We start from the raw sequence: 24,609 nt of genomic DNA, 5'->3' as shown, positions 1-24,609 counted from the left end.
GCGTGTTCTAAGCACGTCAGTGTCAAAAAACTTTTTCATAACTTAACCCATGTCTGCATTAAAACTAAAGCTGTGTTGCTATCTGTCAGCACAGTGTCTAAAAAAGTGTATTTTAGTTGAATGTTATAGATTAATACCTTACAAACAATTCTTTGATGAGAAAAATCATCGGGGAACAAAATCAAAACATTGAATATTTAAGGCACATCGGGATCTCCTTTCACTTTGATCATAGCATTGTCATCTTTGAATCCATAAGAAGAAAAGGGTTCTTAACTATAATCTAAATTTTAAACAGGAAAACCCTGCATTCCCAATATCAAGATGTTCATTCGTCCTTGTTTATGTCATTTTCAGTCTGTGAGCAAAAGTAGCAAATTTCGAGAAGGTTTGCGCGATTTCTTCATACACTTTTCATGTGAATTATGGGCGGAAAGTTTCTTTTCGTATGTTCTTGTGGTGCAACGGTAGCGCGTCTGACTTCTTATCAGAAGTTTGCTTGTTCACATCACACCAGGGTCAAGCAACTTTTTCATTACTTAACCCATGTCTGGATTAAAATTGAAACTGTGTTGCTATCTGTCAGCGCAGTGTCTAAATAAGTGTCTTTTAGTTGAATGTTATAGATTAATATCTTACAAACAATTCTTTGATGTTAAAAATCATCGTGAAACAAAATCAAAATATTGAACTTTTAATGCATTTCGGGATCTCTTTTCACTTTGATCATTGCATTGTCATCTTTGAAACCATAAGAAAGAATGGTTCATTAATAGATTCTAAATTTTAAACTGGAAATCCCTGCATTCCCAACATCAAGATGTTCATTCGTCCTTGTTTTTGTCTTTTTCAGTCTGTAAGTAAAAGTAGCAAATTTCGAGAAGGTGTGCCACGATTTCTTCATGCAATTTTTAAGTGAGTTATATTATGGGCGGAAAGTTTCCTTTCATATGACCTCGTGGCGTAACGGTAGCACGTCTGACTCCAGTTCAGAAGGTTGCGTGTTCAAATCACGTCGGGGTAAAAAAACTTATTCATAACTTAACCCATGTCTGGATTAAAATTGAAGCTGTGTTGTTATCTGTCAGCACAGTGTCTGAAAAGTGTGTTTTAGTTGAATGTTATAAATTAATATCTTATAAACAATTATTTGATGAGAAAAATCATAAGGAAGCAAAATCAAAACATTGAATATTTAAGGCACTTTGGGATCTCTTTTCACTTTGATCATAGCATTGTCATCTTTGAATCCATAAGAAAAAAGGGTTCTTTACTAGACTCTAAATTTTAAACTGGAAATCCCTCCATTCCCAATACCAAGATATTCATTCGTCCTTGTTTATGTCTTTTTCAGTCTGTTAGTAAAAGTAGCAAATTTCGAGGTGTGCCACGATTTCTTCATGCACTTTTTAAGTGAATTATGGGTGGAAAGATTCTTTCCATATGATCTTGTGGTGCAACAGTGACGCGTCTGACTCCAGATCAGAAGGTTGCTTGTTCAAATCATGCCAGGGTCAAGCAACTTTTTCATTACTTAACCCATGTCTGGATTAAAATTGAAACTGTGTTGCTATCTGTCAGCGCAGTGTCTAAAAAAGTGTCTTTTAATTGAATGTTATAGATTAATATCTTATAAACAATTCTTTCATGAGAAAAATCATCGGGGAACAAAATCAAAACATTGAATATTTAAGGCACGTCGGGATTTCCTTTCACTTTGATCATAGCATTGTCATCTTTGAATCCATAAGAAAAAAGGGTTCATAACTAGATTCTAAATTTTAAACAGGAAAACCCTGCAATCCCAATATCAAGATGTTCATTCGTCCTTGTTTATGTCATTTTCAGTCTATAAGCAAAAGTAGCAAATTTCGAGAAGGTTTGTGCGATTTCTTCATACATTTTTCATGTGAATTATGGGCGGAAAGTTTCTTTTCATATGATCTTGTGGTGCAACGGTAGAACGTCTGACTCCAGGTCAGACGTTTACGTGTTCAAATCACGACAGGGTCAAGCAACTTTATTCATTACTTAACCCATGTCTGGATTAAAATTGAAACTGTGTTGCTATCTGTCAGCGCAGTGTCTAAAGAAGTGTCTTTTAGTTGAATGTTATAGATTAATATCTTATAAACAATTCTTTCATGAGAAAAATCATCGTGAAACGAAATCAAAACATTGGATATTTAATGCATTTCGGGATCTCTGATCACCTTGATCATAGCATTGTCATCTTTGAAACCATAAGAAAAAAGGGTTCATTTATAGATTCTAAATTTTAAACTGGAAATCCCTGCATTCCCAATATCAAGATGTTCATTCGTCCTTGTTTATGTCTTTTTCAGTCTTTAAGTAAAAGTAGCAAATTTCGAGAAGGTGTGCCACGATTTCTTCATGCAATTTTTAAGTGAGTTATATTATGGGCGGAAAGTTTCTTTTCATATTACCTCGTGGCGCAAGGGTAGCGCGTCTGACTCCAGATCAGAAGGTTACATGTTCAAATCACGTCGGGGTCAAAAAAACTTATTCATAACTTAACCCATGTGTGGATTAAAATTGAAGCTGTGTTGCTATGTGTATGAAAAATGTCTTTTAGTTGAATGTTATAAATTAATATCTTATAAACAATTATTTGATGAGAAAAATCATAGGGAAGCGAAATCAAAACATTGAATATTTAAGGCACGTTGGGATCTCTTTTCACTTTGATCATAGCATTGTCATCTTTGAATCCATAAGAAAAAAGGGTTCTTTACTAGACTCTAAATTTTAAACTGGAATACGCTCCATTCCCAATACCAAGATATTCATTCGTCCTTGTTTATGTCTTTTTCAGTCTGTTAGTAAAAGTAGCAAATTTCGAGGTGTGCCACGATTTCTTCATGCACTTTTTAAGTGAATTATGGGCAGAAAGTTTCATTCCGTATGATCTTGTGGTGCAACAGTGACGCGTCTGACTCCAGATCAGAAGGTTGCATGTTCAAATCACACCAGGGTCAAGCAAATTTTTCATTACTTAACCCATGTCTGGATTAAAATTGAAACTGTGTTGCTATCTGTCAGCGCAGTGTCTAAAAAAGTGTCTTTTAGTTGAATGTTATAGATTAATATCTTATAAACAATTCTTTCATGAGAAAAATCATCGTGAAACGAAATCAAAACATTGAATATTTAATGCATTTCGGGATCTCTTTTCACTTTGATCACAGCATTGTCAACTTTGAAACCATAAGAAAAAAGGGTTTATTAATAGATTCTAAATTTTAAACTGGAAATCCCTGCATTCCCAATATCAAGATGTTCATTCATCCTTGTTTATGTCTTTTTCAGTCTGTAAGTAAAAATAGCAAATTTCGAGAAGGTGTGCCACGATGTCTTCATGCAATTTTTAAGTGAGTTATATTATGGGCGGAAAGTTACTTTTCATATGACCTCGTGGAGCAACAGTAGCGCGTCTGACTCCAGATCAGAAGGTTGCGTGTTCAAATCATGTCAAGGTCAAAATGCTTTTTCAGAACTTAACCCATGTCTGGATTAAAATTGAAGCTGTGTTGCTATCTGTCAGCACAGTGTCTGAAAAAGTGTCTTTTAGTTGAATGTTATAGATTAATATCTCATAAACAATTATTTGATGAGAAAAATAAACAGTAAGCAAAATCAAAACATTGAATATTTAAGGCTCGTCGGGATCTCCTTTCACTTTGATCATAGCATTGTCATCTTTGAATCCATAAGAAAAAAGGGTTCTTTACTAGACTCTAAATTTTAAACTGGAAAACCCTCCATTCCCAATATCAAGATATTCATTCGTCCTTGTTTATGTCATTATCAGTCTGTGAGCAAAAGTAACAAATATCGAGAAGGTTTGCGCGATTTCTTCATACACTTTTCATGTGAATTATGGGCGGAAAGCTTCTTTTCGTATGATCTTGTGGTGCAACGGTAGCGCGTCTGACTGTAGACCAGAAGTTTTCGTGTTCAAATCACGGCAAGGTCAAGCAACATTTTCATTACTTAACCCATGTCTGGATTAAAATTGAAACTGTGTTGCTATCTGTCAGCGCAGTGTCTAAAAAAGTGTTTTTTAGTTGAATGTTATAGATTAATATCTTATAAACAATTCTTTCATGAGAAAATCATCGTGAAATGAAATCAAAACATTGAATATTTAATGTATTTCGGGATCTCTTTTCACTTTGATCATAGCATTGTCATCTTTGAAACCATAAGAAAAAAGGGTTCATTAATAGATTCTAAATTTTAAACTGGAAATCCCTGCATTCCCAATATCAAGATGTTCATTCGTCCTTGTTTATGTCTTTTTCAGTCTGTAAGTAAAAGTAGCAAATTTCGAGAAGGTGTGCCACGATTTCTTCATGCAATTTTTAAGTGAGTTATATTATGGGCGGAAAGTTTCTTTTCATATGACCTCGTGGCGCAAGGGTAGCGCGTCTGACTCCAGATCAGAAGGTTGCGTGTTCAAATCACGTCGGGGTCAAAAACACTTTTTCATAACTTAACCCATGTCTGGATTAAAATTGAAGCTGTGTTGCTATGTGTATGAAAAATGTCTTTTAGTTGAATGTTATAAATTAATATCTCATAAACAATTATTTGATGAGAAAAATAATCAGGAAGCAAAATCAAAACATTGAATATTTAAGGCACGTCGGGATCTCCTTTCACTTTGATCATAGCATTGTAATCTTTGAAACCATAAGAAAAAAGTGTTCATTAATAGATTCTAAATTTTAAACTGGAAATCCCTGCATTCCCAATATCAAGATGTTCATTAATCCTTGTTAATGTCTTTTTCAGTCTGTAAGTAAAAGTAGCAAATTTCGAGAAAGTGTGCCACGATTTCTTCATGCAATTTTTAAGTGAGTTATATTATGGGCAGAAAGTTTCTTTTCATATGACCTCGTGGAGCAACTGTAGCGCGTCTGACTCCAGATCAGAAGGTTGCGTGTTCAAATCATGTCGAGATCAAAATACTTTTTCATAAATTAACCCATGTCTGGATTAAAATTGAAGCTGTGTTGCTATCTGTCAGCACAGTGTCTGAAAAAGTGTCTTTTAGTTGAATGTTATAGATTAAAATCTCATAAACAATTATTTGATGAGAGAAATAACCAGGAAGCAAAATCAAAACATTGAATATTTAAGGCACGTCGGGATCTGCTTTCACTTTGATCATAGCATTGTCATCTTTGAATCCATAAGAAAAAAGGGTTCTTTACTAGACTCTAAATTTTAAACTGGAAAACCCTCCATTCCCAATACCAAGATATTCATTCGTCCTTGTTTATGTCTTTTTCAGTCTGTAAGTAAAAGTAGCAAATTTCGAGAAGGTGTGCACGATTTCTTCATGCAATTTTTAAGTGAATTATGGGCGGAAAGTTTCTTTTCATATGATCTTGTGGTGCAACGGTAACGCGTCTGACTCCAGATCAGAAGGTTGCGTGCTCAAATCACGACAGGGTCAAGCAACTTTTTCATTACTTAACCCATGTCTGGATTAAAATTTAGACTGTGTTGCTATCTGTCAGCGCAGTGTCTAAAAAAGTGTCTTTTAGTTGAATGTTATAGATTAATATCTTATAAACAATTCTTTCATGAGAAAAATCATCGGGGAACAAAATCAAAACATTGAATATTTAAGGCACGTCAGGATCTCATTTCACTTTGATCATAGCATTGTCATCTTTGAATTCATAAGAAAAAAGGGTTCATAACTAGATTCTAAATTTTAAACAGGAAAACCCTGCATTCCCAATATCAAGATGTTCATTCGTCCTTGTTTATGTCATTTTCAGTCTATAAGCAAAAGTAGCAAATTTCGAGAAGGTTTGTGCGATTTCTTCATACATTTTTCATGTGAATTATGGGCGGAAAGTTTCTTTTCATATGATATTGTGGTGCAACAGTAGAACGTCTGACTCCAGGTCAGAAGTTTGCGTGTTCAAATCACGCCAGGGTCAAGCAACTATTTCATTACTTAACCCATGTCTGGATTAAAATTGAAACTGTGTTGCTATCTGTCAGCGCAGTGTCTAAAAAAGTGTGTTTTAGTTGAATGTTATAGATTAATATCTTATAAACAATTCTTTCATGAGAAAATCATCGTGAAATGAAATCAAAACATTGAATATTTAATGTATTTCGGGATCTCTTTTCACTTTGATCATAGCATTGTCATCTTTGAAACCATAAGAAAAAAGGGTTCATTAATAGATTCTAAATTTTAAACTGGAAATCCCTGCATTCCCAATATCAAGATGTTCATTCGTCCTTGTTTATGTCTTTTTCAGTCTGTAAGTAAAAGTAGCAAATTTCGAGAAGGTGTGCCACGATGTCTTCATGCAATTTTTAAGTGAGTTATATTATGGGCGGAAAGTTTCTTTTCATATGACCTCGTGGCGCAAGGGTAGCGCGTCTGACTCCAGATCAGAAGGTTGCGTGTTCAAATCACGTCGGGGTCAAAAACACTTTTTCATAACTTAACCCATGTCTGGATTAAAATTGAAGCTCTGTTGCTATGTGTATGAAAAATGTCTTTTAGTTGAATGTTATAAATTAATATCTCATAGACAATTATTTGATGAGAAAAATAATCAGGAAGCAAAATCAAAACATTGAATATTTAAGGCACGTCGGGATCTCCTTTCACTTTGATCATAGCATTGTAATCTTTGAAACCATAAGAAAAAAGGGTTCATTAATAGATTCTAAATTTTAAACTGGAAATCCCTGCATTCCCAATATCAAGATGTTCATTCATCCTTGTTAATGTCTTTTTCAGTCTGTAAGTAAAAGTAGCAAATTTCGAGAAAGTGTGCCACGATTTCTTCATGCAATTTTTAAGTGAGTTATATTATGGGCAGAAAGTTTCTTTTCATATGACCTCGTGGAGCAACTGTAGCGCGTCTGACTCCAGATCAGAAGGTTGCGTGTTCAAATCACATCTGGGTCAAAATACTTTTTCATAAATTAACCCATGTCTGGATTAAAATTGAAGCTGTGTTGCTATCTATCAGCGCAGTGTCTGAAAAAGTGTCCTTTAGTTGAATGTTATAAATTAACATCTTATAAACAATTATTTGATGAGAAAAATCATAGGGAAGCAAAATCAAAACATTGAATATTTAAGGCACGTTCTGATCTCTTTTCACTTTGATCATAGCATTGTCATCTTTGAATCCATAAGAAAATAGGGTTCTTTACTAGACTCTAAATTTTAAACTGGAAAACCCTCCATTCCCAATACCAAGATATTCATTCGTCCTTGTTTATGTCTTTTTCAGTCTGTTAGTAAAAGTAACAAATTTCGAGAGTGTGCCACGATTTCTTCATGCAATTTTTAAGTGAGTTACATTATGGGTGGAAAGTTTCTTTTCATATGACCTCGTGGAGCAACTGTAGCGCATCTGACTCCAGATCAGAAGTTTGCGTGTTCAAATCATGTCGAGATCAAAATACTTTTTCATAACTTAACCCATGTCTGGATTAAAATTGAAGCTGTGTTGCTATCTGTCAGCACAGTGTCTGAAAAAGTGTCTATTAGTTGAATGTTAAAGATTAATATCTCATAAACAATTATTTGCTGAGAAAAATAACCAGGAAGCAAAATCAAAACATTGAATATTTAAGGCACGTCGGGATCTGCTTTCACTTTGATCATAGCATCGTCATCTTTGAATCCATAAGAAAAAAGGGTTCTTTACTAGACTCTAAATTTTAAACTGGAAAACCCTCCATTCCCAATACCAAGATATTCATTCGTCCTTGTTTATGTCTTTTTCAGTCTGTTAGTAAAAGTAGCAAATTTCGAGAAGGTGTGCCACGATTTCTTCATGCAATTTTTAAGTGAGTTATATTATGGGCGGAAAGTTTCTTTTCATATGACCTTGTGGAGCAACTGTAGCTCGTCTGACTCCAGATCAGAAGGTTGCGTGTTCAAATCACGCCAGGGTCAAGCAACTTTTTCATTACTTAACCCATGTCTAGATTAAAATTGAAACTGTGTTGCTATCTGTCAGCGCAGTGTCTTTTAGTTGAATGTTATAGATTAATATCGTATAAACAATTTTTTCATGAGAAAAATCATCGTGAAACGAAATCAAAACATTGAATATTTAATGCATTTCGGGATTTCTTTTCACTTTGATCATAGCATTGTCATCTTTGAAACCATAAGAAAAAAGGGTTTTTTAATAGATTCTAAATTTTAAACTGGAAATCCCTGCATTCCCAATATCAAGATGTTCATTCATCTTTGTTTATGTCTTTTTCAGTCTGTAAGTAAAAGTAGCAAATTTCGAGAAAGTGTGCCACGATTTCTTCATGCAATTTTTAAGTGAGTTATATTATGGGCGGAAAATTTCTTTTCATGTGACCTCGTGGCGCAACGGTAGCGCGTCTGAGTCCAGATCATTAGGTTGCGTGTTCAAATCACGTCGGGGTCAAAAAACTTATTCATAACTTAACCCATGTCTGGATTAAAATTGAAACTGTGTTGCTATCTGTCAGCACAGTGCCTAAAAAAGTGTCTTTTAGTTGAGTGTTACAGATTAATAACTTATAAAAGATTCTTTCATGAGAAAAATCATCGGGAAACGAAATCAAAACATTGAATATTTAATGCACTTCGGGATATCTTTTCACTTTGATCATAGCATTGTTATCTTTGAAAGCATAAGAAAAAAGTGTTCATTACTAGATTCTAAATTTTAAACTGGAAATCCCTGCATTCCCAATATCGAGATGTTCATTCGTCCTTGTTTATGTCTTTTTCAGTCTGTAAGTAAAAGTAGCAAATTTCTAGAAGGTGTGCCACGATTTCTTCATGCACTTTTTAAGTGAGTTATATTATGGGCGGAAATCTTCTTTTCATATGAACTCGTGGCGCAATGGTAGCACGTCTGACTCCAGATCAGAAGGTTGCGTGTTCAAATCAAAATACCTTTTCATAACTTAACCCATGTCTGGATTAAAATTGAAGCTGTGTTGCTATCTGTCAGCACAGTGTCTGAAAAAGTGTCTTTTAGTTGAATGTTATAGATTAATATCTCATAAACAATTATTTGATGAGAAAAATAACCAGGAAGCAAAATCAAAACATTGAATATTTAAGGCACGTCGGGATCTGCTTTCACTTTGATCATAGCATTGTCATCTTTGAATCCATAAGAAAAAAGCGTTCTTTACTAGACTCTAAATTTTAAACTGGAAAACCCTCCATTCCCAATACCAAGATATTCATTCGTCCTTGTTTATGTCTTTTTCAGTCTGTTAGTAAAAGTAGCAAATTTTGAGGTGTGCCACGATTTCTTCATGCACTTTTTAAGTGAATTATGGGCGGAAAGTTTCTTTCCGTATGATCTTGTGGTGCAACAGTGACGCGTCTGACTCCCAATCAGAAGTTTGCGTGTTCAAATCACGCCAGGATCAAGCAACTTTTTCATTACTTAACCCATGTCTGGATTAAAATTGAAACTGTGTTGCTATCTGTCAGCGCAGTGTCTAAAAAAGTGTCTTTTAGTTGAATGTTATAGATTAATATCTTATAAATAATTCTTTCATGAGAAAAATCATCGTGAAACGAAATCAAAACATTGAATATTTAATGCATTTCGGGATCTCTTTTCACTTTAATCATAGCATTGTCATCTTTGAAACCATAAGTAAAAAGGGTTTATTAATAGATTCTAAATTTTAAACTGGAAATCCCTGCATTCCAAATATCAAGATGTTCATTCATCCTTGTTAATGTCTTTTTCAGTCTGTAAGTAAAAGTAGCAAATTTCGAGAAAGTGTGCCACGATTTCTTCATGCAAGTTTTAAGTGAGTTATATTATGGGCGGAAAGTTTCTTTTCATATCACCTCGTGCAGCAACTGTAGCGCGTCTGACTCCCGATCAGAAGGTTGCGTGTTCAAATCATGTCGAGATCAAAATACTTTTTCATAACTTAACCCATGTCTGGATTAAAATTGAAGCTGTGTTGCTATCTGTCGTCACAGTGTCTAAAAAAATGTCATTTAGTTGAATGTTATAGATTAATATCTCATAAACAATTATTTGATGAGAAAAATAATCAGGAAGGAAAATCAAAACATTGAATATTTAAGGCACGTCGGGATCTGCTTTCACTTTGATCATAGCATTGTCATCTTTGAATCCATAAGAAAAAAGGGTTCTTTACTAGACTCTAAATTTTAAACTGGAAAACCCTCCATTCCCAATACCAAGATATTCATTCGTTCTTGTTTATGTCTTTTTCAGTCTGTAAGTAAAAGTAGCAAATTTCGAGAAGGTGTGCACGATTTCTTCATGCACTTTTTAAGTGAATTATGGGCGGAAAGTTTCTTTTCATTTGACCTTGTGGTGCAACGGTAACGCGTCTGACTCCAGTTCAGAAGGTTGCGTGCTCAAATCACGCCAGGGTCAATCAACTTTTTCATTACTTAACCCATGTCTGGATTAAAATTGAAACTGTGTTGCTATATGTCAGCACAGTGTCTGAAAAAGTGTCTTTTATTTGAATGTTATAGATTAATATCTCATAAACAATTATTTGATGAGAAAAATAATCAGGAAGCAAAATCAAAACATTGAATATTTAAGGCACGTCGGGATCTCCTTTCACTTTGATCATAGCATTGTCATCTTTGAATCCATAAGAAAAAAGGGTTCTTTACTAGACTCTAAATTTTAAACTGGAAAACCCTGCATTCCCAATATCAAGATGTTCATTCGTCCTTGTATATGTCATTTTCAGTCTGTGAGCAAAAGTAACAAATTTCGAGAAGCTTTGCGCGATTTCTTCATACACTTTTCATGTGAATTATGGGCGGAAAGCTTCTTTTCGTATGATCTTGTGGTGCAACGGTAGCACGTCTGACTCTAGATCAGAAGTTTTCGTGTTCAAATCACGCCAGGGTCAAGCAACTTTTTCATTACTTAACCCATGTCTGGATTAAAATTGAAACTGTGTTGCTATCTGTCAGCGCAGTGTCTAAAAAAGTGTCTTTTAGTTGAATGTTATAGATTAATATCTTATAAACAATTCTTTCATGAGAAAAATCATCGTGAAACGAAATCAAAACATTGAATATTTAATGCATTTCGGGATCTCTTTTCACTTTAATCATAGTATTGTCATCTTTGAAACCATAAGAAAAAAGGGTTCATTAATAGATTCTAAATTTTAAACTGGAAATCCCTGCATTCCCAATATCAAGATGTTCATTCGTCCTTGTTTATGTCTTTTTCAGTCTGTAAGTAAAAGTAGCAAATTTCGAGAAAGTGTGCCACGATTTCTTCATGCAATTTTTAAGTGAGTTATATTATGGGCGGAAAGTTTCTTTTCATATGACCTCGTGGCGCAAGGGTAGCGCGTCTGACTACAGATCAGAAGGTTGTGTGTTCAAACCACATCAGGGTCAAAAAAACTTATTCATAACTTAACCCATGTCTGGATTAAAATTGAAGCTATGTGTATGAATAATGTCTTTTAGTTGAATGTTATAGATTAATATCTTATAAACAATTATTTGATGAGAAAAATCATAGGGAAGCAAAATCAAAACATTGAATATTTAAGGCACGTTCTGATCTCTTTTCACTTTGATCATAGCATTGTCATCTTTGAATCCATAAGAAAATAGGGTTCTTTACTAGACTCTAAATTTTAAACTGGAAAACCCTCCATTCCCAATACCAAGATATTCATTCGTCCTTGTTTATGTCTTTTTCAGTCTGTTAGTAAAAGTAGCAAATTTCGAGAGTGTGCCACGATTTCTTCATGCAATTTTTAAGTGAGTTACATTATGGGTGGAAAGTTTCTTTTCATATGACCTCGTGGAGCAACTGTAGCGCATCTGACTCCAGATCAGAAGTTTGCGTGTTCAAATCATGTCGAGATCAAAATACTTTTTCATAACTTAACCCATGTCTGGATTAAAATTGAAGCTGTGTTGCTATCTGTCAGCACAGTGTCTGAAAAAGTGTCTATTAGTTGAATGTTAAAGATTAATATCTCATAAACAATTATTTGCTGAGAAAAATAACCAGGAAGCAAAATCAAAACATTGAATATTTAAGGCACGTTGGGATCTCTTTTCACTTTGATCATAGCATTGTCATCTTTGAATCCATAAGAAAAAAGGGTTCTTTACTAGACTCTAAATTTTAAACTGGAAAACCCTCAATTCCCAATACCAAGATATTCATTCTTCCTTGTTTATGTCTTTTTCAGTCTGTTAGTAAAAGTAGCAAATTTCGAGGTGTGCCACGATTTCTTCATGCACTTTTTAAGTGAATTATGGGCGGAAAGTTTCTTTCCGTATGATCTTGTGGTGCAACAGTGACGCGTCTGACTCCAGATCAGAAGGTTGCGTGTTCAAATCACGCCAGGGTCAAGCAAATTTTTCATTACTTAACCCATGTCTGGATTAAAATTGAAACTGTGTTGCTATCTGTCAGCGCAGTGTCTAAAAAAGTGTCTTTTAGTTGAATGTTATAGATTAATATTTTATAAACAATAGTGTTGAGCCACCCCCGTAGTGTTCGAGTTCGGTTCGTCGAACACCCGTGTGTTCGTCGAACTGTTCGTCGAACACCTTCGAACAACGTTAAAACCAATGGCAGGCAAACAAAAACACATAGAAACACATAGAAAACACCTTCAAAGGTGTCCAAAAGCTGACAAACTGCTCAGAAGACACAACTAACACATGGAAAAGTGACAAGTACATATAGTCATGCGAAAAGAAAAGAGGTGGAGGAGTAAAAGGAGGGGGAGACACAGATATAGGCATGTCATGCCCTTCTAAAATCCAAAAAGTGAGAAGCCGAGACGGCCAGTCCGCTCCTGCCCGTGCCACCTCCGTGTCGCCGGGTTTGTGCCAGAGCCGCGGTGAACCCTGACGGCCAGCCCCCCTCTCCCAATACTGGTGCCTGTCCGCTGGTGGGTCGAGAGAGCCCCCCTGTGGTGGAGGCAGCTCTAAGCTTTTTAATTTAAATTGTCCCTCTAATTTGAATGAATACACTTTAAATCCATTTACAAGGATCTATTGGAGGGCAAGTCTCATGCCAGCAGCCGCGTAATTCCAGCTCCAGTAGCGTCCACTAAAGCTGCTGCAGTTAAAAAGCTTTTATAAGGATCGAGCTCGGCTGTACACCGCAAGGCATCCTAGTGCCAGTCCCAGCCCCTATGCCTTGGGGTGCCTCCTGATGCTCTTCACTGAGTATCCCGTGGTCCCGAAGCATTTCCTTTGAAAAAATTAAGTGTCCAAACTACAGGTGGTGTAGCTTGCTTAACAGCGGGGATAATCCGCTGACTAGCAGACACTGCTACTAGGCACAAAGTATTTCCTGGGCTAGATGCAGTTAAAAATTTGTAAGTAGATACTCTCGTTGGATGCTGAGAAAGCATTCCATAGAGTCTCCTGGCACGCCATATATGATTCTCTTAAAAAGCTTGGGGTAGGGGTCTAGGGGACCCTTTTATAGCCAAAATCACGGCCCTGTATCACAATACGTCACCTAGGCTGAAGATAAATGGAACTGTAGCACCGAGGGCTCGGTTGCTACAGACGTATTGCACCTCACCCAGAGGTGTGATATCTCACTCTCAGATAAGGATGGAGTGTGGATCAGGACCCGACACCTGCATGCATTACACCACATTGCCGTGGGGCAGGGCGACCAATATGCCCCTGAGATGGGCACGACAGTCCCTGTCCCTGGCTGGAGTGGGGGGAGGGAACACTGAGGAAGGGGAACCCTGCAGTGCAGGAGCAGGGAGGAAGCAGTTCCTGGGTGCATTGAGAAGGGAGTATAAAAGGTGGGCACCATCTTAGTTCAGTGCAGAGAAGTCTGAGCAGAAGTGGCAGGGAGCAGGGGCTCTGCATGAGCTCTGCTCCGGAGGCGGGCCTAGTAACAGAGGGCCAGGCCTGCAGGGGGGAGAAGGAGGGAAGAGGAGCGGAGAAGGCTCCAGGAACGAGGAATGAAGGGATCCCAGGGGTGCGGATGGGCGAGTCGCCACCGCACGCCCGAATCCACCTGCGTGGAGGGGTCAGGCCAAAGGGGGAGACCGGTCCCCGAACTAGTGGAGGCAGGAAACGACCCTCAGCTAGAAACCGGAGGCTCTGACATTTTATGTGGTGCAGTCCCTTGCTCCACCCGCTAGGAAGGCACCACATAGGGTCAGGGAAACTGGCACCAAGTTTACCAAGAGGAGGTCCAAGGCAGCCGGACAGAAGTGTTGGTAAGAAAGGCCAGACAAAGGACACACAAAGGGGGTCCTGTGAAGCGCTCCAAAGTTATCTGGGAGTTGTCTGAGCCCCTCACCTGGTGAGCACAGTACGACGTGGGCAGCCGTTACCTGCAGACGTGGTCTGGATAATAAGAACTGTGAGTAAAGGCCCTGAACTGCATCACTGACTCCGTGTCGTTACTGCTGCTGCCCTGCACCATCACCCCCATCCTCCGCATACACTGCACTGAGGCTATACTCCTTCCGTGGGGAGTTATGCTACGCTCTGCTGCACCCACAACACCAGCCTTAGCGGTCTGCCCTGTAGCGGCGGTTCACTCTGACCGCAATCCACGGGTGGCGTAGTCGGACATTTAAACATCAAAACCACATAAATAGTTCCGCCACTGGTTTGACCGCCCTGAGCCACGGAACCGGATCGTCACGACGGAGACTACAACCACCAGCATCCACCAAAATGGGTCCGGCTCCGGGTGTCCCAAGGCCCAGGGGGTGCGTCAGAACATTTTCATCACCTTTCACAATCCCCAATGGGACAAGGCAGGGATGTCCTCTGTCCCCTCTCTTATACATCCTAGTGACGGAGCACCTGCTCTCATCAATTCGCCATAACCCCAATATTAGGTGGATTGAGGTGGGAGGCACCGAGTACAAGTGCTCTCTATTTGCTGATGATGTCCTAGTATATATCACTCAATCACATATATCCATCCCTGCTGTTATGGCTGAAATAGATCACTTTGTTACATGGTAAAATTTTAAAATCAATGCAGCGAAGTCTGAGGCCCTCGATGTCTCCCTCCCTAAATCCATATAGGATTCCATCCAGTCCAACTTTCCCTTTGCCTGGCCCTCACAGGGTATCAAATACTTAGGAATTCCTATTCATAGAGACCTCTCCCATCTATGTTATCTTAATTTTGGGCCCTTTATTGAACAATTCCATACAGACCACGGTTGGCAAGTTAGAACTGTAAGATTCACAACGTGAACCACTGGTGTTTTGTGGAAAAGCACATGTACACCGCGTTCCAAATTATTATGCAAAAAGTGTTTAGGAGTGATAAGGGAAGAATTTGTTTGTTTGTCAGTTAAACTCATTGATGGTGATGTGTGTCAGGGCTCTTTATATCACTGTAAGCAATTGCAGACACCTGTGCTAATTAGTTTGGCAGGTGTGTCCAATGAAAGGCAAGACTACTTAAGAAGGCTCTCTCACATTATTAAGCAGCCTACATTTTCTGCCAAAATGGGAAAGAAAAAGGATGTGTCGGCTGCTGAGAAGCAACAAATTGTGGAGTGTTTAGGTCAAGGCATGACTACAATCAACATTGTGCGATGATCAGGATGAAGTGTCTTGGCAATCAAGAAGTATGTAGCTGATTCACAGTACACACGTGTGCGTGCTGATAAGGGCAAATTGAGGACTCTTTCCTACAGGCAATTACGTCAGGTTGAAAGAGCAGCGGCAAAAAAGCCTTGTCATAGCAGCAGACAAGTTTTTGAAGCTGCTTGTGCCTCCAACGTCCCCCGAACAACAAGATGCAGGGTCCTTCAGAGGTTTGCAGCTGTGCATACGCCATCCTGTCGACCTCCTCTATCCACTTCACACAAGCAGAAACGGCTCCAGTGGGCCAAACATTACATGAAGACTGATTTCAAAACTGTTTTGTTCACGGATGAGTGCCGTGCAGCGCTCGATGGTCCAGATGAATGGAGTGGAGGATGGCTGGTTGATGGACACCCCACGCAAACACGGCTACAGCGCCAACAAGGAGGAGGTGGAGTAATGTTTTGGGCTGGAATCATGGGGAGAGAGATTGTCGGCCCCTTTAGGATCCCTGAAGGCGCTAAAGATGAACTCCATAATGTATGTGGATTTTCTCAAACAGCACTTCCTGCCATGGTTCAAGAAGAAGAACCGTGTATTTCACAGCAAGATCATTTTTCTGCATGATAATGCACCATCTCATGCTGCACATAAAACATCTGCATCTCTGGCTGATATGGGCATAAAAGGGGACAAACTTATGGTGTGACCCCCATGCTCCCCTGACCTCTACCCCATTCAGAACCTTTGGAGCATCATTAAAAGGAGTGTCTATGATGGCGGGAGGCAGTTCACATCTAAGCAACAGCTCTGGGAGGGTATTCTGTCCTCATGCAAAACAATTGAAGCAGAAACCATCCAAAACCTGACAAATTCAATGGACGAGAGAGTTCAGAAGCTCCTTTCGAACAAGGGGTCCTATGTGAAAATGTAACATCACCTAGAATAAAGTTTTGAGTTGAAAACTGTTTGATTTCAGTTTCTAACAACCTGCTAATGCTTATAATTTCAAAAATGACCATTTTTTTGGTCTTTATTAAAATGAAAAGGTTGATCGAAAAGTTTGGGGGATCTAAGAGTGTGGCAACCCAGTAGTCATGATTACTTCGAATTCTGACAATATGAGGGTCATGCTGCAGGTAGTGCAGCAAGAAGGCACTTATGTGTCTTGCGCATCTCGGAGCCCCAAAATTATTTTCCGGGCTAGATGCAGCTAAAAATTATTTTTAATTTTAAATCTGGTGAAGCTTATTATAGATGGTCTAATAGGATCAGTGCTGCACACTGCTACAAAGCCCAAATTATTTTCCAGTCAAGATACAGATAAACATGATTAGTAATTTGAAAGCTTAAAACGGTTGGTAGGGTGATTTTAACCAATCATCAAGCTTTTACTCTCCCCAGGATGACACAGGGGTAGAAAAGTCGTTTCGGATCCATGATTTGTTCATCTTTATGAACGTGAGTCTGTCTACATTATCAGTGGAGAGCTGCGTGCGCTTATCTGTCAGCACACCACCAGCAGCGCTGAACACACGTTCAGACAGAACGCTGGCTGCGGGGCATGACAAGATCTCCAAGGCGTAAGTGGCTAGCTCCGGCCATTTATCCAGATTGGAAGCCCAAAAAGAGCAAGGGTCCAGTGACACAGTCGTGGCTTCAATGTTTACTTGGAGATACTCCTGTACCATCGTCTCTAGGCGTTGACTATGTGTCAGACTTCTTGTCTCCTGTGGCCTTGCAAAGGATGGGCTAAAAAAGTGGTGAAATGATTCCGCAAAATTGATGTTACCAGCAGATACTGTGGTTCTGTTACGGTTTGAGTGCTGAACACTTGACGGTCCCACGGTTGGCAAGTTGGAACTGTGAGATTCACTACGTGCACCACTGGTATTTTGTGGAAAAGCACATGTAAGATTCTGCAACAGTCTCTGCTGATACTCCTGCATGCGTGCATCCCTTTCTATGGCAGGAATAATTTCTGCAAATTTACTTTTGTACCGGGGATCTAACAGTGTGGCAACCCAGTAGTCAGGATTATTTCTAATTCTCACAATTCGAGGGTCATGTTGCAGGTAGTGCAGCAAGAAGGCACTCATGTGTGTTGCGCATCCAGGAGCACCAAGTCCCTGTTGTGTTGGTGGCGAGGTAACAATCATGCTTCCTTCCTCTGTCCTCTCCCCCCAACCTCGCACAACAGAAATGTGATCAAGGTCTCCCTCATCTGATGAGTCTTCCATCAGTTCGTCCTCCACTTCTTCCTGGGCTCCTGCACCTTCCTCACTAGTTTGGCTGCTACCATGCGCCCTGGTAAAATCATCTCCCCCACCCTCACATGCCTGCCGCCTTGGTGCTGCCGACCGTCTGGACCTTGCAGATGTTAGCCCTTCCGCATACAACTCCTCCTCCTCTACTTCCTCCACCTCCTCTTGTGCCACCATCTGACTCCGAATTCTGTTTAACATGTGCTCCAGCATGTAAATCACCGGAATAATCATGCTGATAATGGCATCGTCAGCACTAAACATCTTCGTCGCCATTTCAAAACTGTGCAGAAGGGTGCATAGGTCCCTGATCTGAGACCACTCCTCCAGCGTGATTTGCCCCACCTCTGAATCTCGTTGGCCCAGGCTATACGTCAGAACGTATTGCACCAGGGCTTGTCGGTGCTGCCACAGTCGCTGCAACATGTGCAGAGTTGAATTCCACCGGGTAGGCACATCGCATTTTAGCCGGTGAAGTGGCAGGCCCAACGACTTCTGTAGAGATGTAAGTCGCTGAGCTGCGGGATGTGAACGGCGGAAGTGAGAACACAGCGACCGTGCCCTCTGCAGAAGGCCATCTAGTCTGGGATAGTGGGCTAAAAATTGCTGGACAACCAGGTTCAACACGTGAGCCATACAAGGCACGTGTGTGACATTGCCCCGGCGAAGTGCCGCACCCAGGTTTGCAGCATTGTCGCACACGGCCTTCCCTGGTTTCAGGTCCAGTGGAGACAACCATTCATGAAATTAGTTCTCCAGAGCTGACCACAACTCCTCAGCTGTGTGACTCACATTTCCCAGACATTTCAATGTAAAAACCGCCTGATGACGTTGAGCCCTACTGCCAGCATAGTAAGGAGGTGTGCAGGATCCCTTCTGCGCAGTTAGAAAGCTTGTGGCATGACCAGACAGGCTTTGGGTGCAGGTGGAAGACCGAGAGGAGGTTGAGGAGGCAGAAGCAGTGGAGGAACTTTGACATAAAGAGGATTGACGCACAACTCGTGGGGACGGCAAGACTTGGACAGCAGCCCCTTGTCCTGCTGTCACCATAGTTACCCAGTGCCCAGTCAGCGACATGTAACGCCCCTGTCCATGCCTACTCGTCCAAGTGTCTGTGGTGAAATGCACCCTGTCACACACAGAGTTTCTCAAAGAAGCGGTGATGTTGTGTGCGACATGCTGGTGGAGCGCAGGCACACCTTTCTTTGAGAAGTAGTGCCGACTGGGCATCTGGTACTGGGGCACTGCGACGGACATAAGGTCTCGAAAATCCTCTGTGTCCACCAGGCGGAAAGGCAGCATTTCTGTAGCCAAGAGCTTGCAGATGGTGAAATTCAACCTCTTAGCTTTCTCATGGCTAGGAGGAAATGATCTTTTACTTGTCCACATCTGAGGGACCGAGGGCTGGCTATTGTGCTTAGACGGGGTTGATAAGGGTGTCCCCGGCAAACTGCCGGTCTGTGAGGAAGATGCAGGCGGACATGTTAGGTTGCCTTGATCCAAAGGTGGTGCTATCGATGTCGGACAGCGCTCAAGACCAGCTGGTGTTACCACCTCCAAAGAAAATGATGACCTGCCAATCACGCTGGCTGTTGCGGGTAAAGAGGTGGCAGGTCTGCGCCCCAAAACAGGTGTGACTGCTGTCCCCCCAGTCACAGAGGATGAAGAGGCCGCGGATGCACAAGATATGGCAGACGGTGGTTGGCCCGGCCGGCTAGGCCGCATTGTAGCACACTGAGCTTCCCACTGCAACTTATGCTTCATGTCCATGTGCCGGTTCATGCATGAAGTACTCAAACTATGTATTTTTTGGCCTCTACTTAGCTTTTGCTGACAAATGTTACAGATAACACGAGTTGGGTCATCTTTATCGATCTGAAAAAATGCCCAGGCTATGCAAGGCTTAGCACCCATGCGACCTGAAGAGCCACCACGACTTGTGGTGAGAGGCAGAGTTGTGTTTGAGGATGCAGTTGTTGACGTGCTTCCAGTACTACGTCTCTGTCCAGGAAGGCGCAACCTGACCTCGTCGTCACTAGCATCTTCCTCCACCTCCTCTGCTGACCTCATCTCTTGGCTGACTGTGGGTTGACAGTAAGTGGGATCTCCAACCTCATCATCATCACCCTGTGCGTTATCACACCCGTCGTCCTCAGAGCCAACCTGTTCCTGCCCTGACAAAAAACTAAAGTTGTCGCTCCAATCAGGTATTTGAGTCTTATCATCATCTTCCTCATTGTCTCCACCAACAGGAGTTACAGTTTGGGAATGAGGGTCTACATTATGGTCAGAACCTTCTGCGTCTGGTCCTGGATCCGACTCATAAAGATTCTGGGCATCAGTGCAGATCATTTCCTCGTCTGGATTCACAGAAGCGCTGGAGTCGACCTCTGATTCCCAGGCTATAGTATGAGTAAACAGCTCTGCAGACTCAACCATCTGTTCTACCTCATACTCAGACGGGCAGCTGGAGATTTGGGAGCTGTGAGGAAGCAAGTGCGATTTGGGTGACACCTTTGAGGACTGGAGTATTTGTGATGTTGAAGTTGATGTGGAGGAGAGCCCACTTAAAGGAGCACTTGATATCCGTTGAAGCACCTGCTGTTTTTGTGCCTCATCTGGAATTTGTAGCGATTGGCGTGGCCGTAAGAAAGGGATCTTATCACATTGTCCGCTAAAAGAAGTAGACATTTTAGTTTGGCTGGAAGATGGTCTTTCTTCTGCACCTACCCCACGGACACAACCTTTTTTCCCCTTCCCAACACGCCTATTCCCCTTTCCACCAGCAGCAGGCCTTTTTCCACTCATTTTGGTGGTTAACTAATTCACAACTCTGGAGTTGTTTGCACAAAAAAACAATGGATGGTAACCGAGCAGAGCTGAGTGGCCAAACTGTGGTATTAGGCCAAAACTATTGGCTGGGTTAGATGCAGAAAAAAATTATTTTTAATTTGCAACCTGATGGAGGTCAGTATAGATGGACTAATAGACCAAGTCCCACACACCGCTAGAAGCCCAAATATTTTTTCAGAGCTAGATGCAGAAATTTTTTTTATTCAATTTGCAACCTGATGGAGGTCAGTATAGATGGACTAATAGACCAAGTCCCACACACTGCTAGAAGCCCAAATATTTTTTCAGAGCTAGATGCAGAAAAAAATTATTTTTAATTTGCAACCTGATGGAGGTCAGTATAGATGGACTAATAGACCAAGTCCCACACACCGCTAGAAGCCCAAATATTTTTTCAGAGCTAGATGCAGAAATTTTTTTTATTCAATTTGCAACCTGATGGAGGTCAGTATACATGGACTAATAGACCAAGTCCCACACACTGCTAGAAGCCCAAATATTTTTTCAGAGCTAGATGCAGAAAAAAATTATTTTTAATTTGCAAACTGATGGAGGTCAGTATAGATGGACTAATAGACCAAGTCCCACACACTGCTAGAAGCCCAAATATTTTTTCAGAGCTAGATGCAGAAAAAAAATATTTTTAATTTGCAACCTGATGGAGGTCAGTATAGATGGACTAATAGACCAAGTCCCACACACCGCTAGAAGCCCAAATATTTTTTCAGAGCTAGATGCAGAAAAAAATTATATTCAATTTGCAACCTGCTGGAGGTCAGTATAGAATGACTAATAGAACAAGTCCCACACACTGCTAGAAGCCCAAATATTTTTTCAGAGCTAAATGAAGAAAAAAATTATTTTTAATTTGCAACCTGATGGAGGTCAGTATAGATGGACTAATAGACCAAGTCCCACACACCGCTAGAAGCCCAAATATTTTTTCAGAGCTAGATGCAGAAATTTTTTTTATTCAATTTTCAACCTGATGGAGGTCAGTATAGATGGACTAATAGACCAAGTCCCACACACTGCTAGAAGCCCAAATATTTTTTCAGAGCTAGGTGCAGAAAAAAATTATTTTTAATTTGCAACCTGATGGAGGTCAGTATTAGTGTTGAGCCACCACCGTAGTGTTCGAGTTCGGTTCGGTTCGTCGAACACCCGTGTGTTCGCCGAACTGTTCGTCGAACTGTTCGTCGAACACCTTCGAACACCGTTATAACCAATGGCAGGCAAACAAAAACACATAGAAACACATAGAAAACACCTTCAAAGGTGTCCAAAAGCTGACAAACTGCTCAGAAGACACAACTAACACATGGAAAAGTGACAAGTACATATAGTCATGCGAAAAGAAAAGAGGTGGAGGAGTAAAAGGAGGGGGAGACACAGATATAGGCATGTCATGCCCTTCTAAAATCCAAAAAGTGAGAAGCCGAGACGGCCAGTCCGCTCCTGCCCGTGCCACCTCCGTGTCGCCGGGTTTGTGCCAGAGCCGCGGTGAACCCTGCCGGCCAGCCCCCCTCTCCCAATACTGGTGCCTGTCCGCTGGTGGGTCGAGAGAGCCCCCCTGTGGTGGAGGCAGCTCTAAGCTTTTTAATTTAAATTGTCCCTCTAATTTGAATGAATACACTTTAAATCCATTTACAAGGATCTATTGGAGGGCAAGTCTCATGCCAGCAGCCGCGTAATTCCAGCTCCAGTAGCGTCCACTAAAGCTGCTGCAGTTAAAAAGCTTTTATAAGGATCGAGCTCGGCTGTCCACCGCAAGGCATCCTAGTGCCAGTCCCAGCCCCTATGCCTTGGGGTGCCTCCTGATGCTCTTCACTAAGTATCCCGTGGTCCCGAAGCATTTCCTTTGAAAAAATTAAGTGTCCAAACTACAGGTGGTGTAGCTTGCTTAACAGCCGGGATAATCCGCTGACTAGCAGACACTGCTACTAGGCACAAAGTATTTCCTGGGCTAGATGCAGTTAAAAATTTGTAAGTAGATACTCTCGTTGGATGCTGAGAAAGCATTCCATAGAGTCTCCTGGCACGCCATATATGATTCTCTTAAAAAGCTTGGGGTAGGGGTCTAGGGGACCCTTTTATAGCCAAAATCACGGCCCTGTATCACAATACGTCACCTAGGCTGAAGATAAATGGAACTGTAGCACCGAGGGCTCGGTTGCTACAGACGTATTGCACCTCACCCAGAGGTGTGATATCTCACTCTCAGATAAGGATGGAGTGTGGATCAGGACCCGACACCTGCATGCATTACACCACATTGCCGTGGGGCAGGGCGACCAATATGCCCCTGAGATGGGCACGACAGTCCCTGTCCCTGGCTGGAGTGGGGGGAGGGAACACTGAGGAAGGGGAACCCTGCAGTGCAGGAGCAGGGAGGAAGCAGTTCCTGGGTGCATTGAGAAGGGAGTATAAAAGGTGGGCACCATCTTAGTTCAGTGCAGAGAAGTCTGAGCAGAGGTGGCAGGGAGCAGGGGCTCTGCATGAGCTCTGCTCCGGAGGCGGGCCTAGTAACAGAGGCCCAGGCCGGGAAGAGGGAGAAGGAAGGAAGAGGAGCAGAGAAGGCTCCAGGAACGAGGAATGAAGGGATCCCAGGGGTGCGGACGGGCGAGTCGCCACCGCACGCCCGAATCCACCTGCGTGGAGGGGTCAGGCCAAAGGGGGAGACCGGTCCCCTAACTAGTGGAGGCAGGAAACGACCCTCAGCTAGAAACCGGAGGCTCTGACATTTTATGTGGCGCAGCCCCTTGCTCCACCCGCTAGGAAGGCACCACATAGGGTCAGGGAAACTGGCGCCAAGTTTACCAAGAGGAGGCCCGAGGCAGCCGGACAGAAGTGTTGGTAAGAAAGGCCAGACAAAGGACACACAAAGGGGGTCCTGTGAAGCGCTCCAAAGTTATCTGGGAGTTGTCTGAGCCCCTCACCTGGTGAGCACAGTACGACGTGGGCAGCCGTTACCTGCAGACGTGGTCTGGATAATAAGAACTGTGAGTAAAGGCCCTGAACTGCATCACTGACTCCGTGTCGTTACTGCTGCTGCCCTGCACCATCACCCCCATCCTCCGCATACACTGCCCTGAGGCTATACTCCTCCCGTGGGGAGTTATGCTACGCTCTGCTGCACCCACAACACCAGCCTTAGCGGTCTGCCCTGTAGCGGCGGTTCACTCTGACCGCAATCCACGGGTGGCGTAGTCGGACATTTAAACATCAAAACCACATAAATAGTTCCGCCACTGGTTTGACCGCCCTGAGCCAGGGAACCGGATCGCCGCCACGAAGACTACAACCACCAGCATCCACCAAAAAGTGTCCGGCTCCGGGTGTCCCAAGGCCCAGGGGGTGCGTCAGAACATTTTCATCACCTTTCACAATCACCAATGGGACAAGGCAGGGATGTCCTCTGTCCCCTCTCTTATACATCCTAGTGACGGAGCACCTGCTCTCATCAATTCGCCATAACCCCAATATTAGGTGGATTGAGGTGGGAGGCACCGAGTACAAGTGCTCTCTATTTGCTGATGATGTCCTAGTATATATCACTCAATCACATATATCCATCCCTGCTGTTATAGCTGAAATAGATCACTTTGTTACATGGTAAAATTTTAAAATCAATGCAGCGAAGTCTGAGGCCCTCGATGTCTCCCTCCCTAAATCCATATAGGATTCCATCCAGTCCAACTTTCCCTTTGCCTGGCCCTCACAGGGTATCAAATACTTAGGAATTCCTATTCATAGAGACCTCTCCCATCTATGTTATCTTAATTTTGGGCCCTTTATTGAACAATTCCATACATACCACGGTTGGCAAGTTAGAACTGTAAGATTCATTACGTGAACCACTGGTGTTTTGTGGAAAAGCAC

At 41.5% G+C, this 24,609-nt stretch overlaps 5 non-coding genes across 5 annotated transcripts; all 5 read left to right on the top strand.

Moving 5' to 3' along the window:
• Window positions 1-4,426: 4,426 nt before the first annotated feature.
• On the top strand, window positions 4,427-4,498 carry TRNAW-CCA (transfer RNA tryptophan (anticodon CCA)). Its single transcript has one exon. It is a non-coding gene; the product is annotated as a tRNA-Trp (tRNA).
• A 1,912-nt stretch (window positions 4,499-6,410) lies between these two features.
• TRNAW-CCA (transfer RNA tryptophan (anticodon CCA)) lies at window positions 6,411-6,482 on the top strand. Its single transcript has one exon. It is a non-coding gene; the product is annotated as a tRNA-Trp (tRNA).
• Window positions 6,483-7,903: 1,421 nt separating this feature from the next.
• On the top strand, window positions 7,904-7,975 carry TRNAW-CCA (transfer RNA tryptophan (anticodon CCA)). Its single transcript has one exon. It is a non-coding gene; the product is annotated as a tRNA-Trp (tRNA).
• Window positions 7,976-10,376: 2,401 nt separating this feature from the next.
• On the top strand, window positions 10,377-10,448 carry TRNAW-CCA (transfer RNA tryptophan (anticodon CCA)). The gene has a single exon. It is a non-coding gene; the product is annotated as a tRNA-Trp (tRNA).
• Window positions 10,449-11,374: 926 nt separating this feature from the next.
• TRNAC-ACA (transfer RNA cysteine (anticodon ACA)) lies at window positions 11,375-11,446 on the top strand. Its single transcript has one exon. It is a non-coding gene; the product is annotated as a tRNA-Cys (tRNA).
• The last annotated feature ends 13,163 nt before the right edge of the window (window positions 11,447-24,609 follow it).

This window comes from Phyllobates terribilis, unplaced genomic scaffold, assembly GCF_046119375.1.
Source record: "Phyllobates terribilis strain yellow unplaced genomic scaffold, ASM4611937v1 Scaffold_11__3_contigs__length_659146591, whole genome shotgun sequence".
Lineage (NCBI taxonomy): Eukaryota > Metazoa > Chordata > Amphibia > Anura > Dendrobatidae > Phyllobates > Phyllobates terribilis.
Note: the sequence above shows the minus strand (reverse complement) of the source record. Positions and strands in the feature narration are given on the sequence as shown.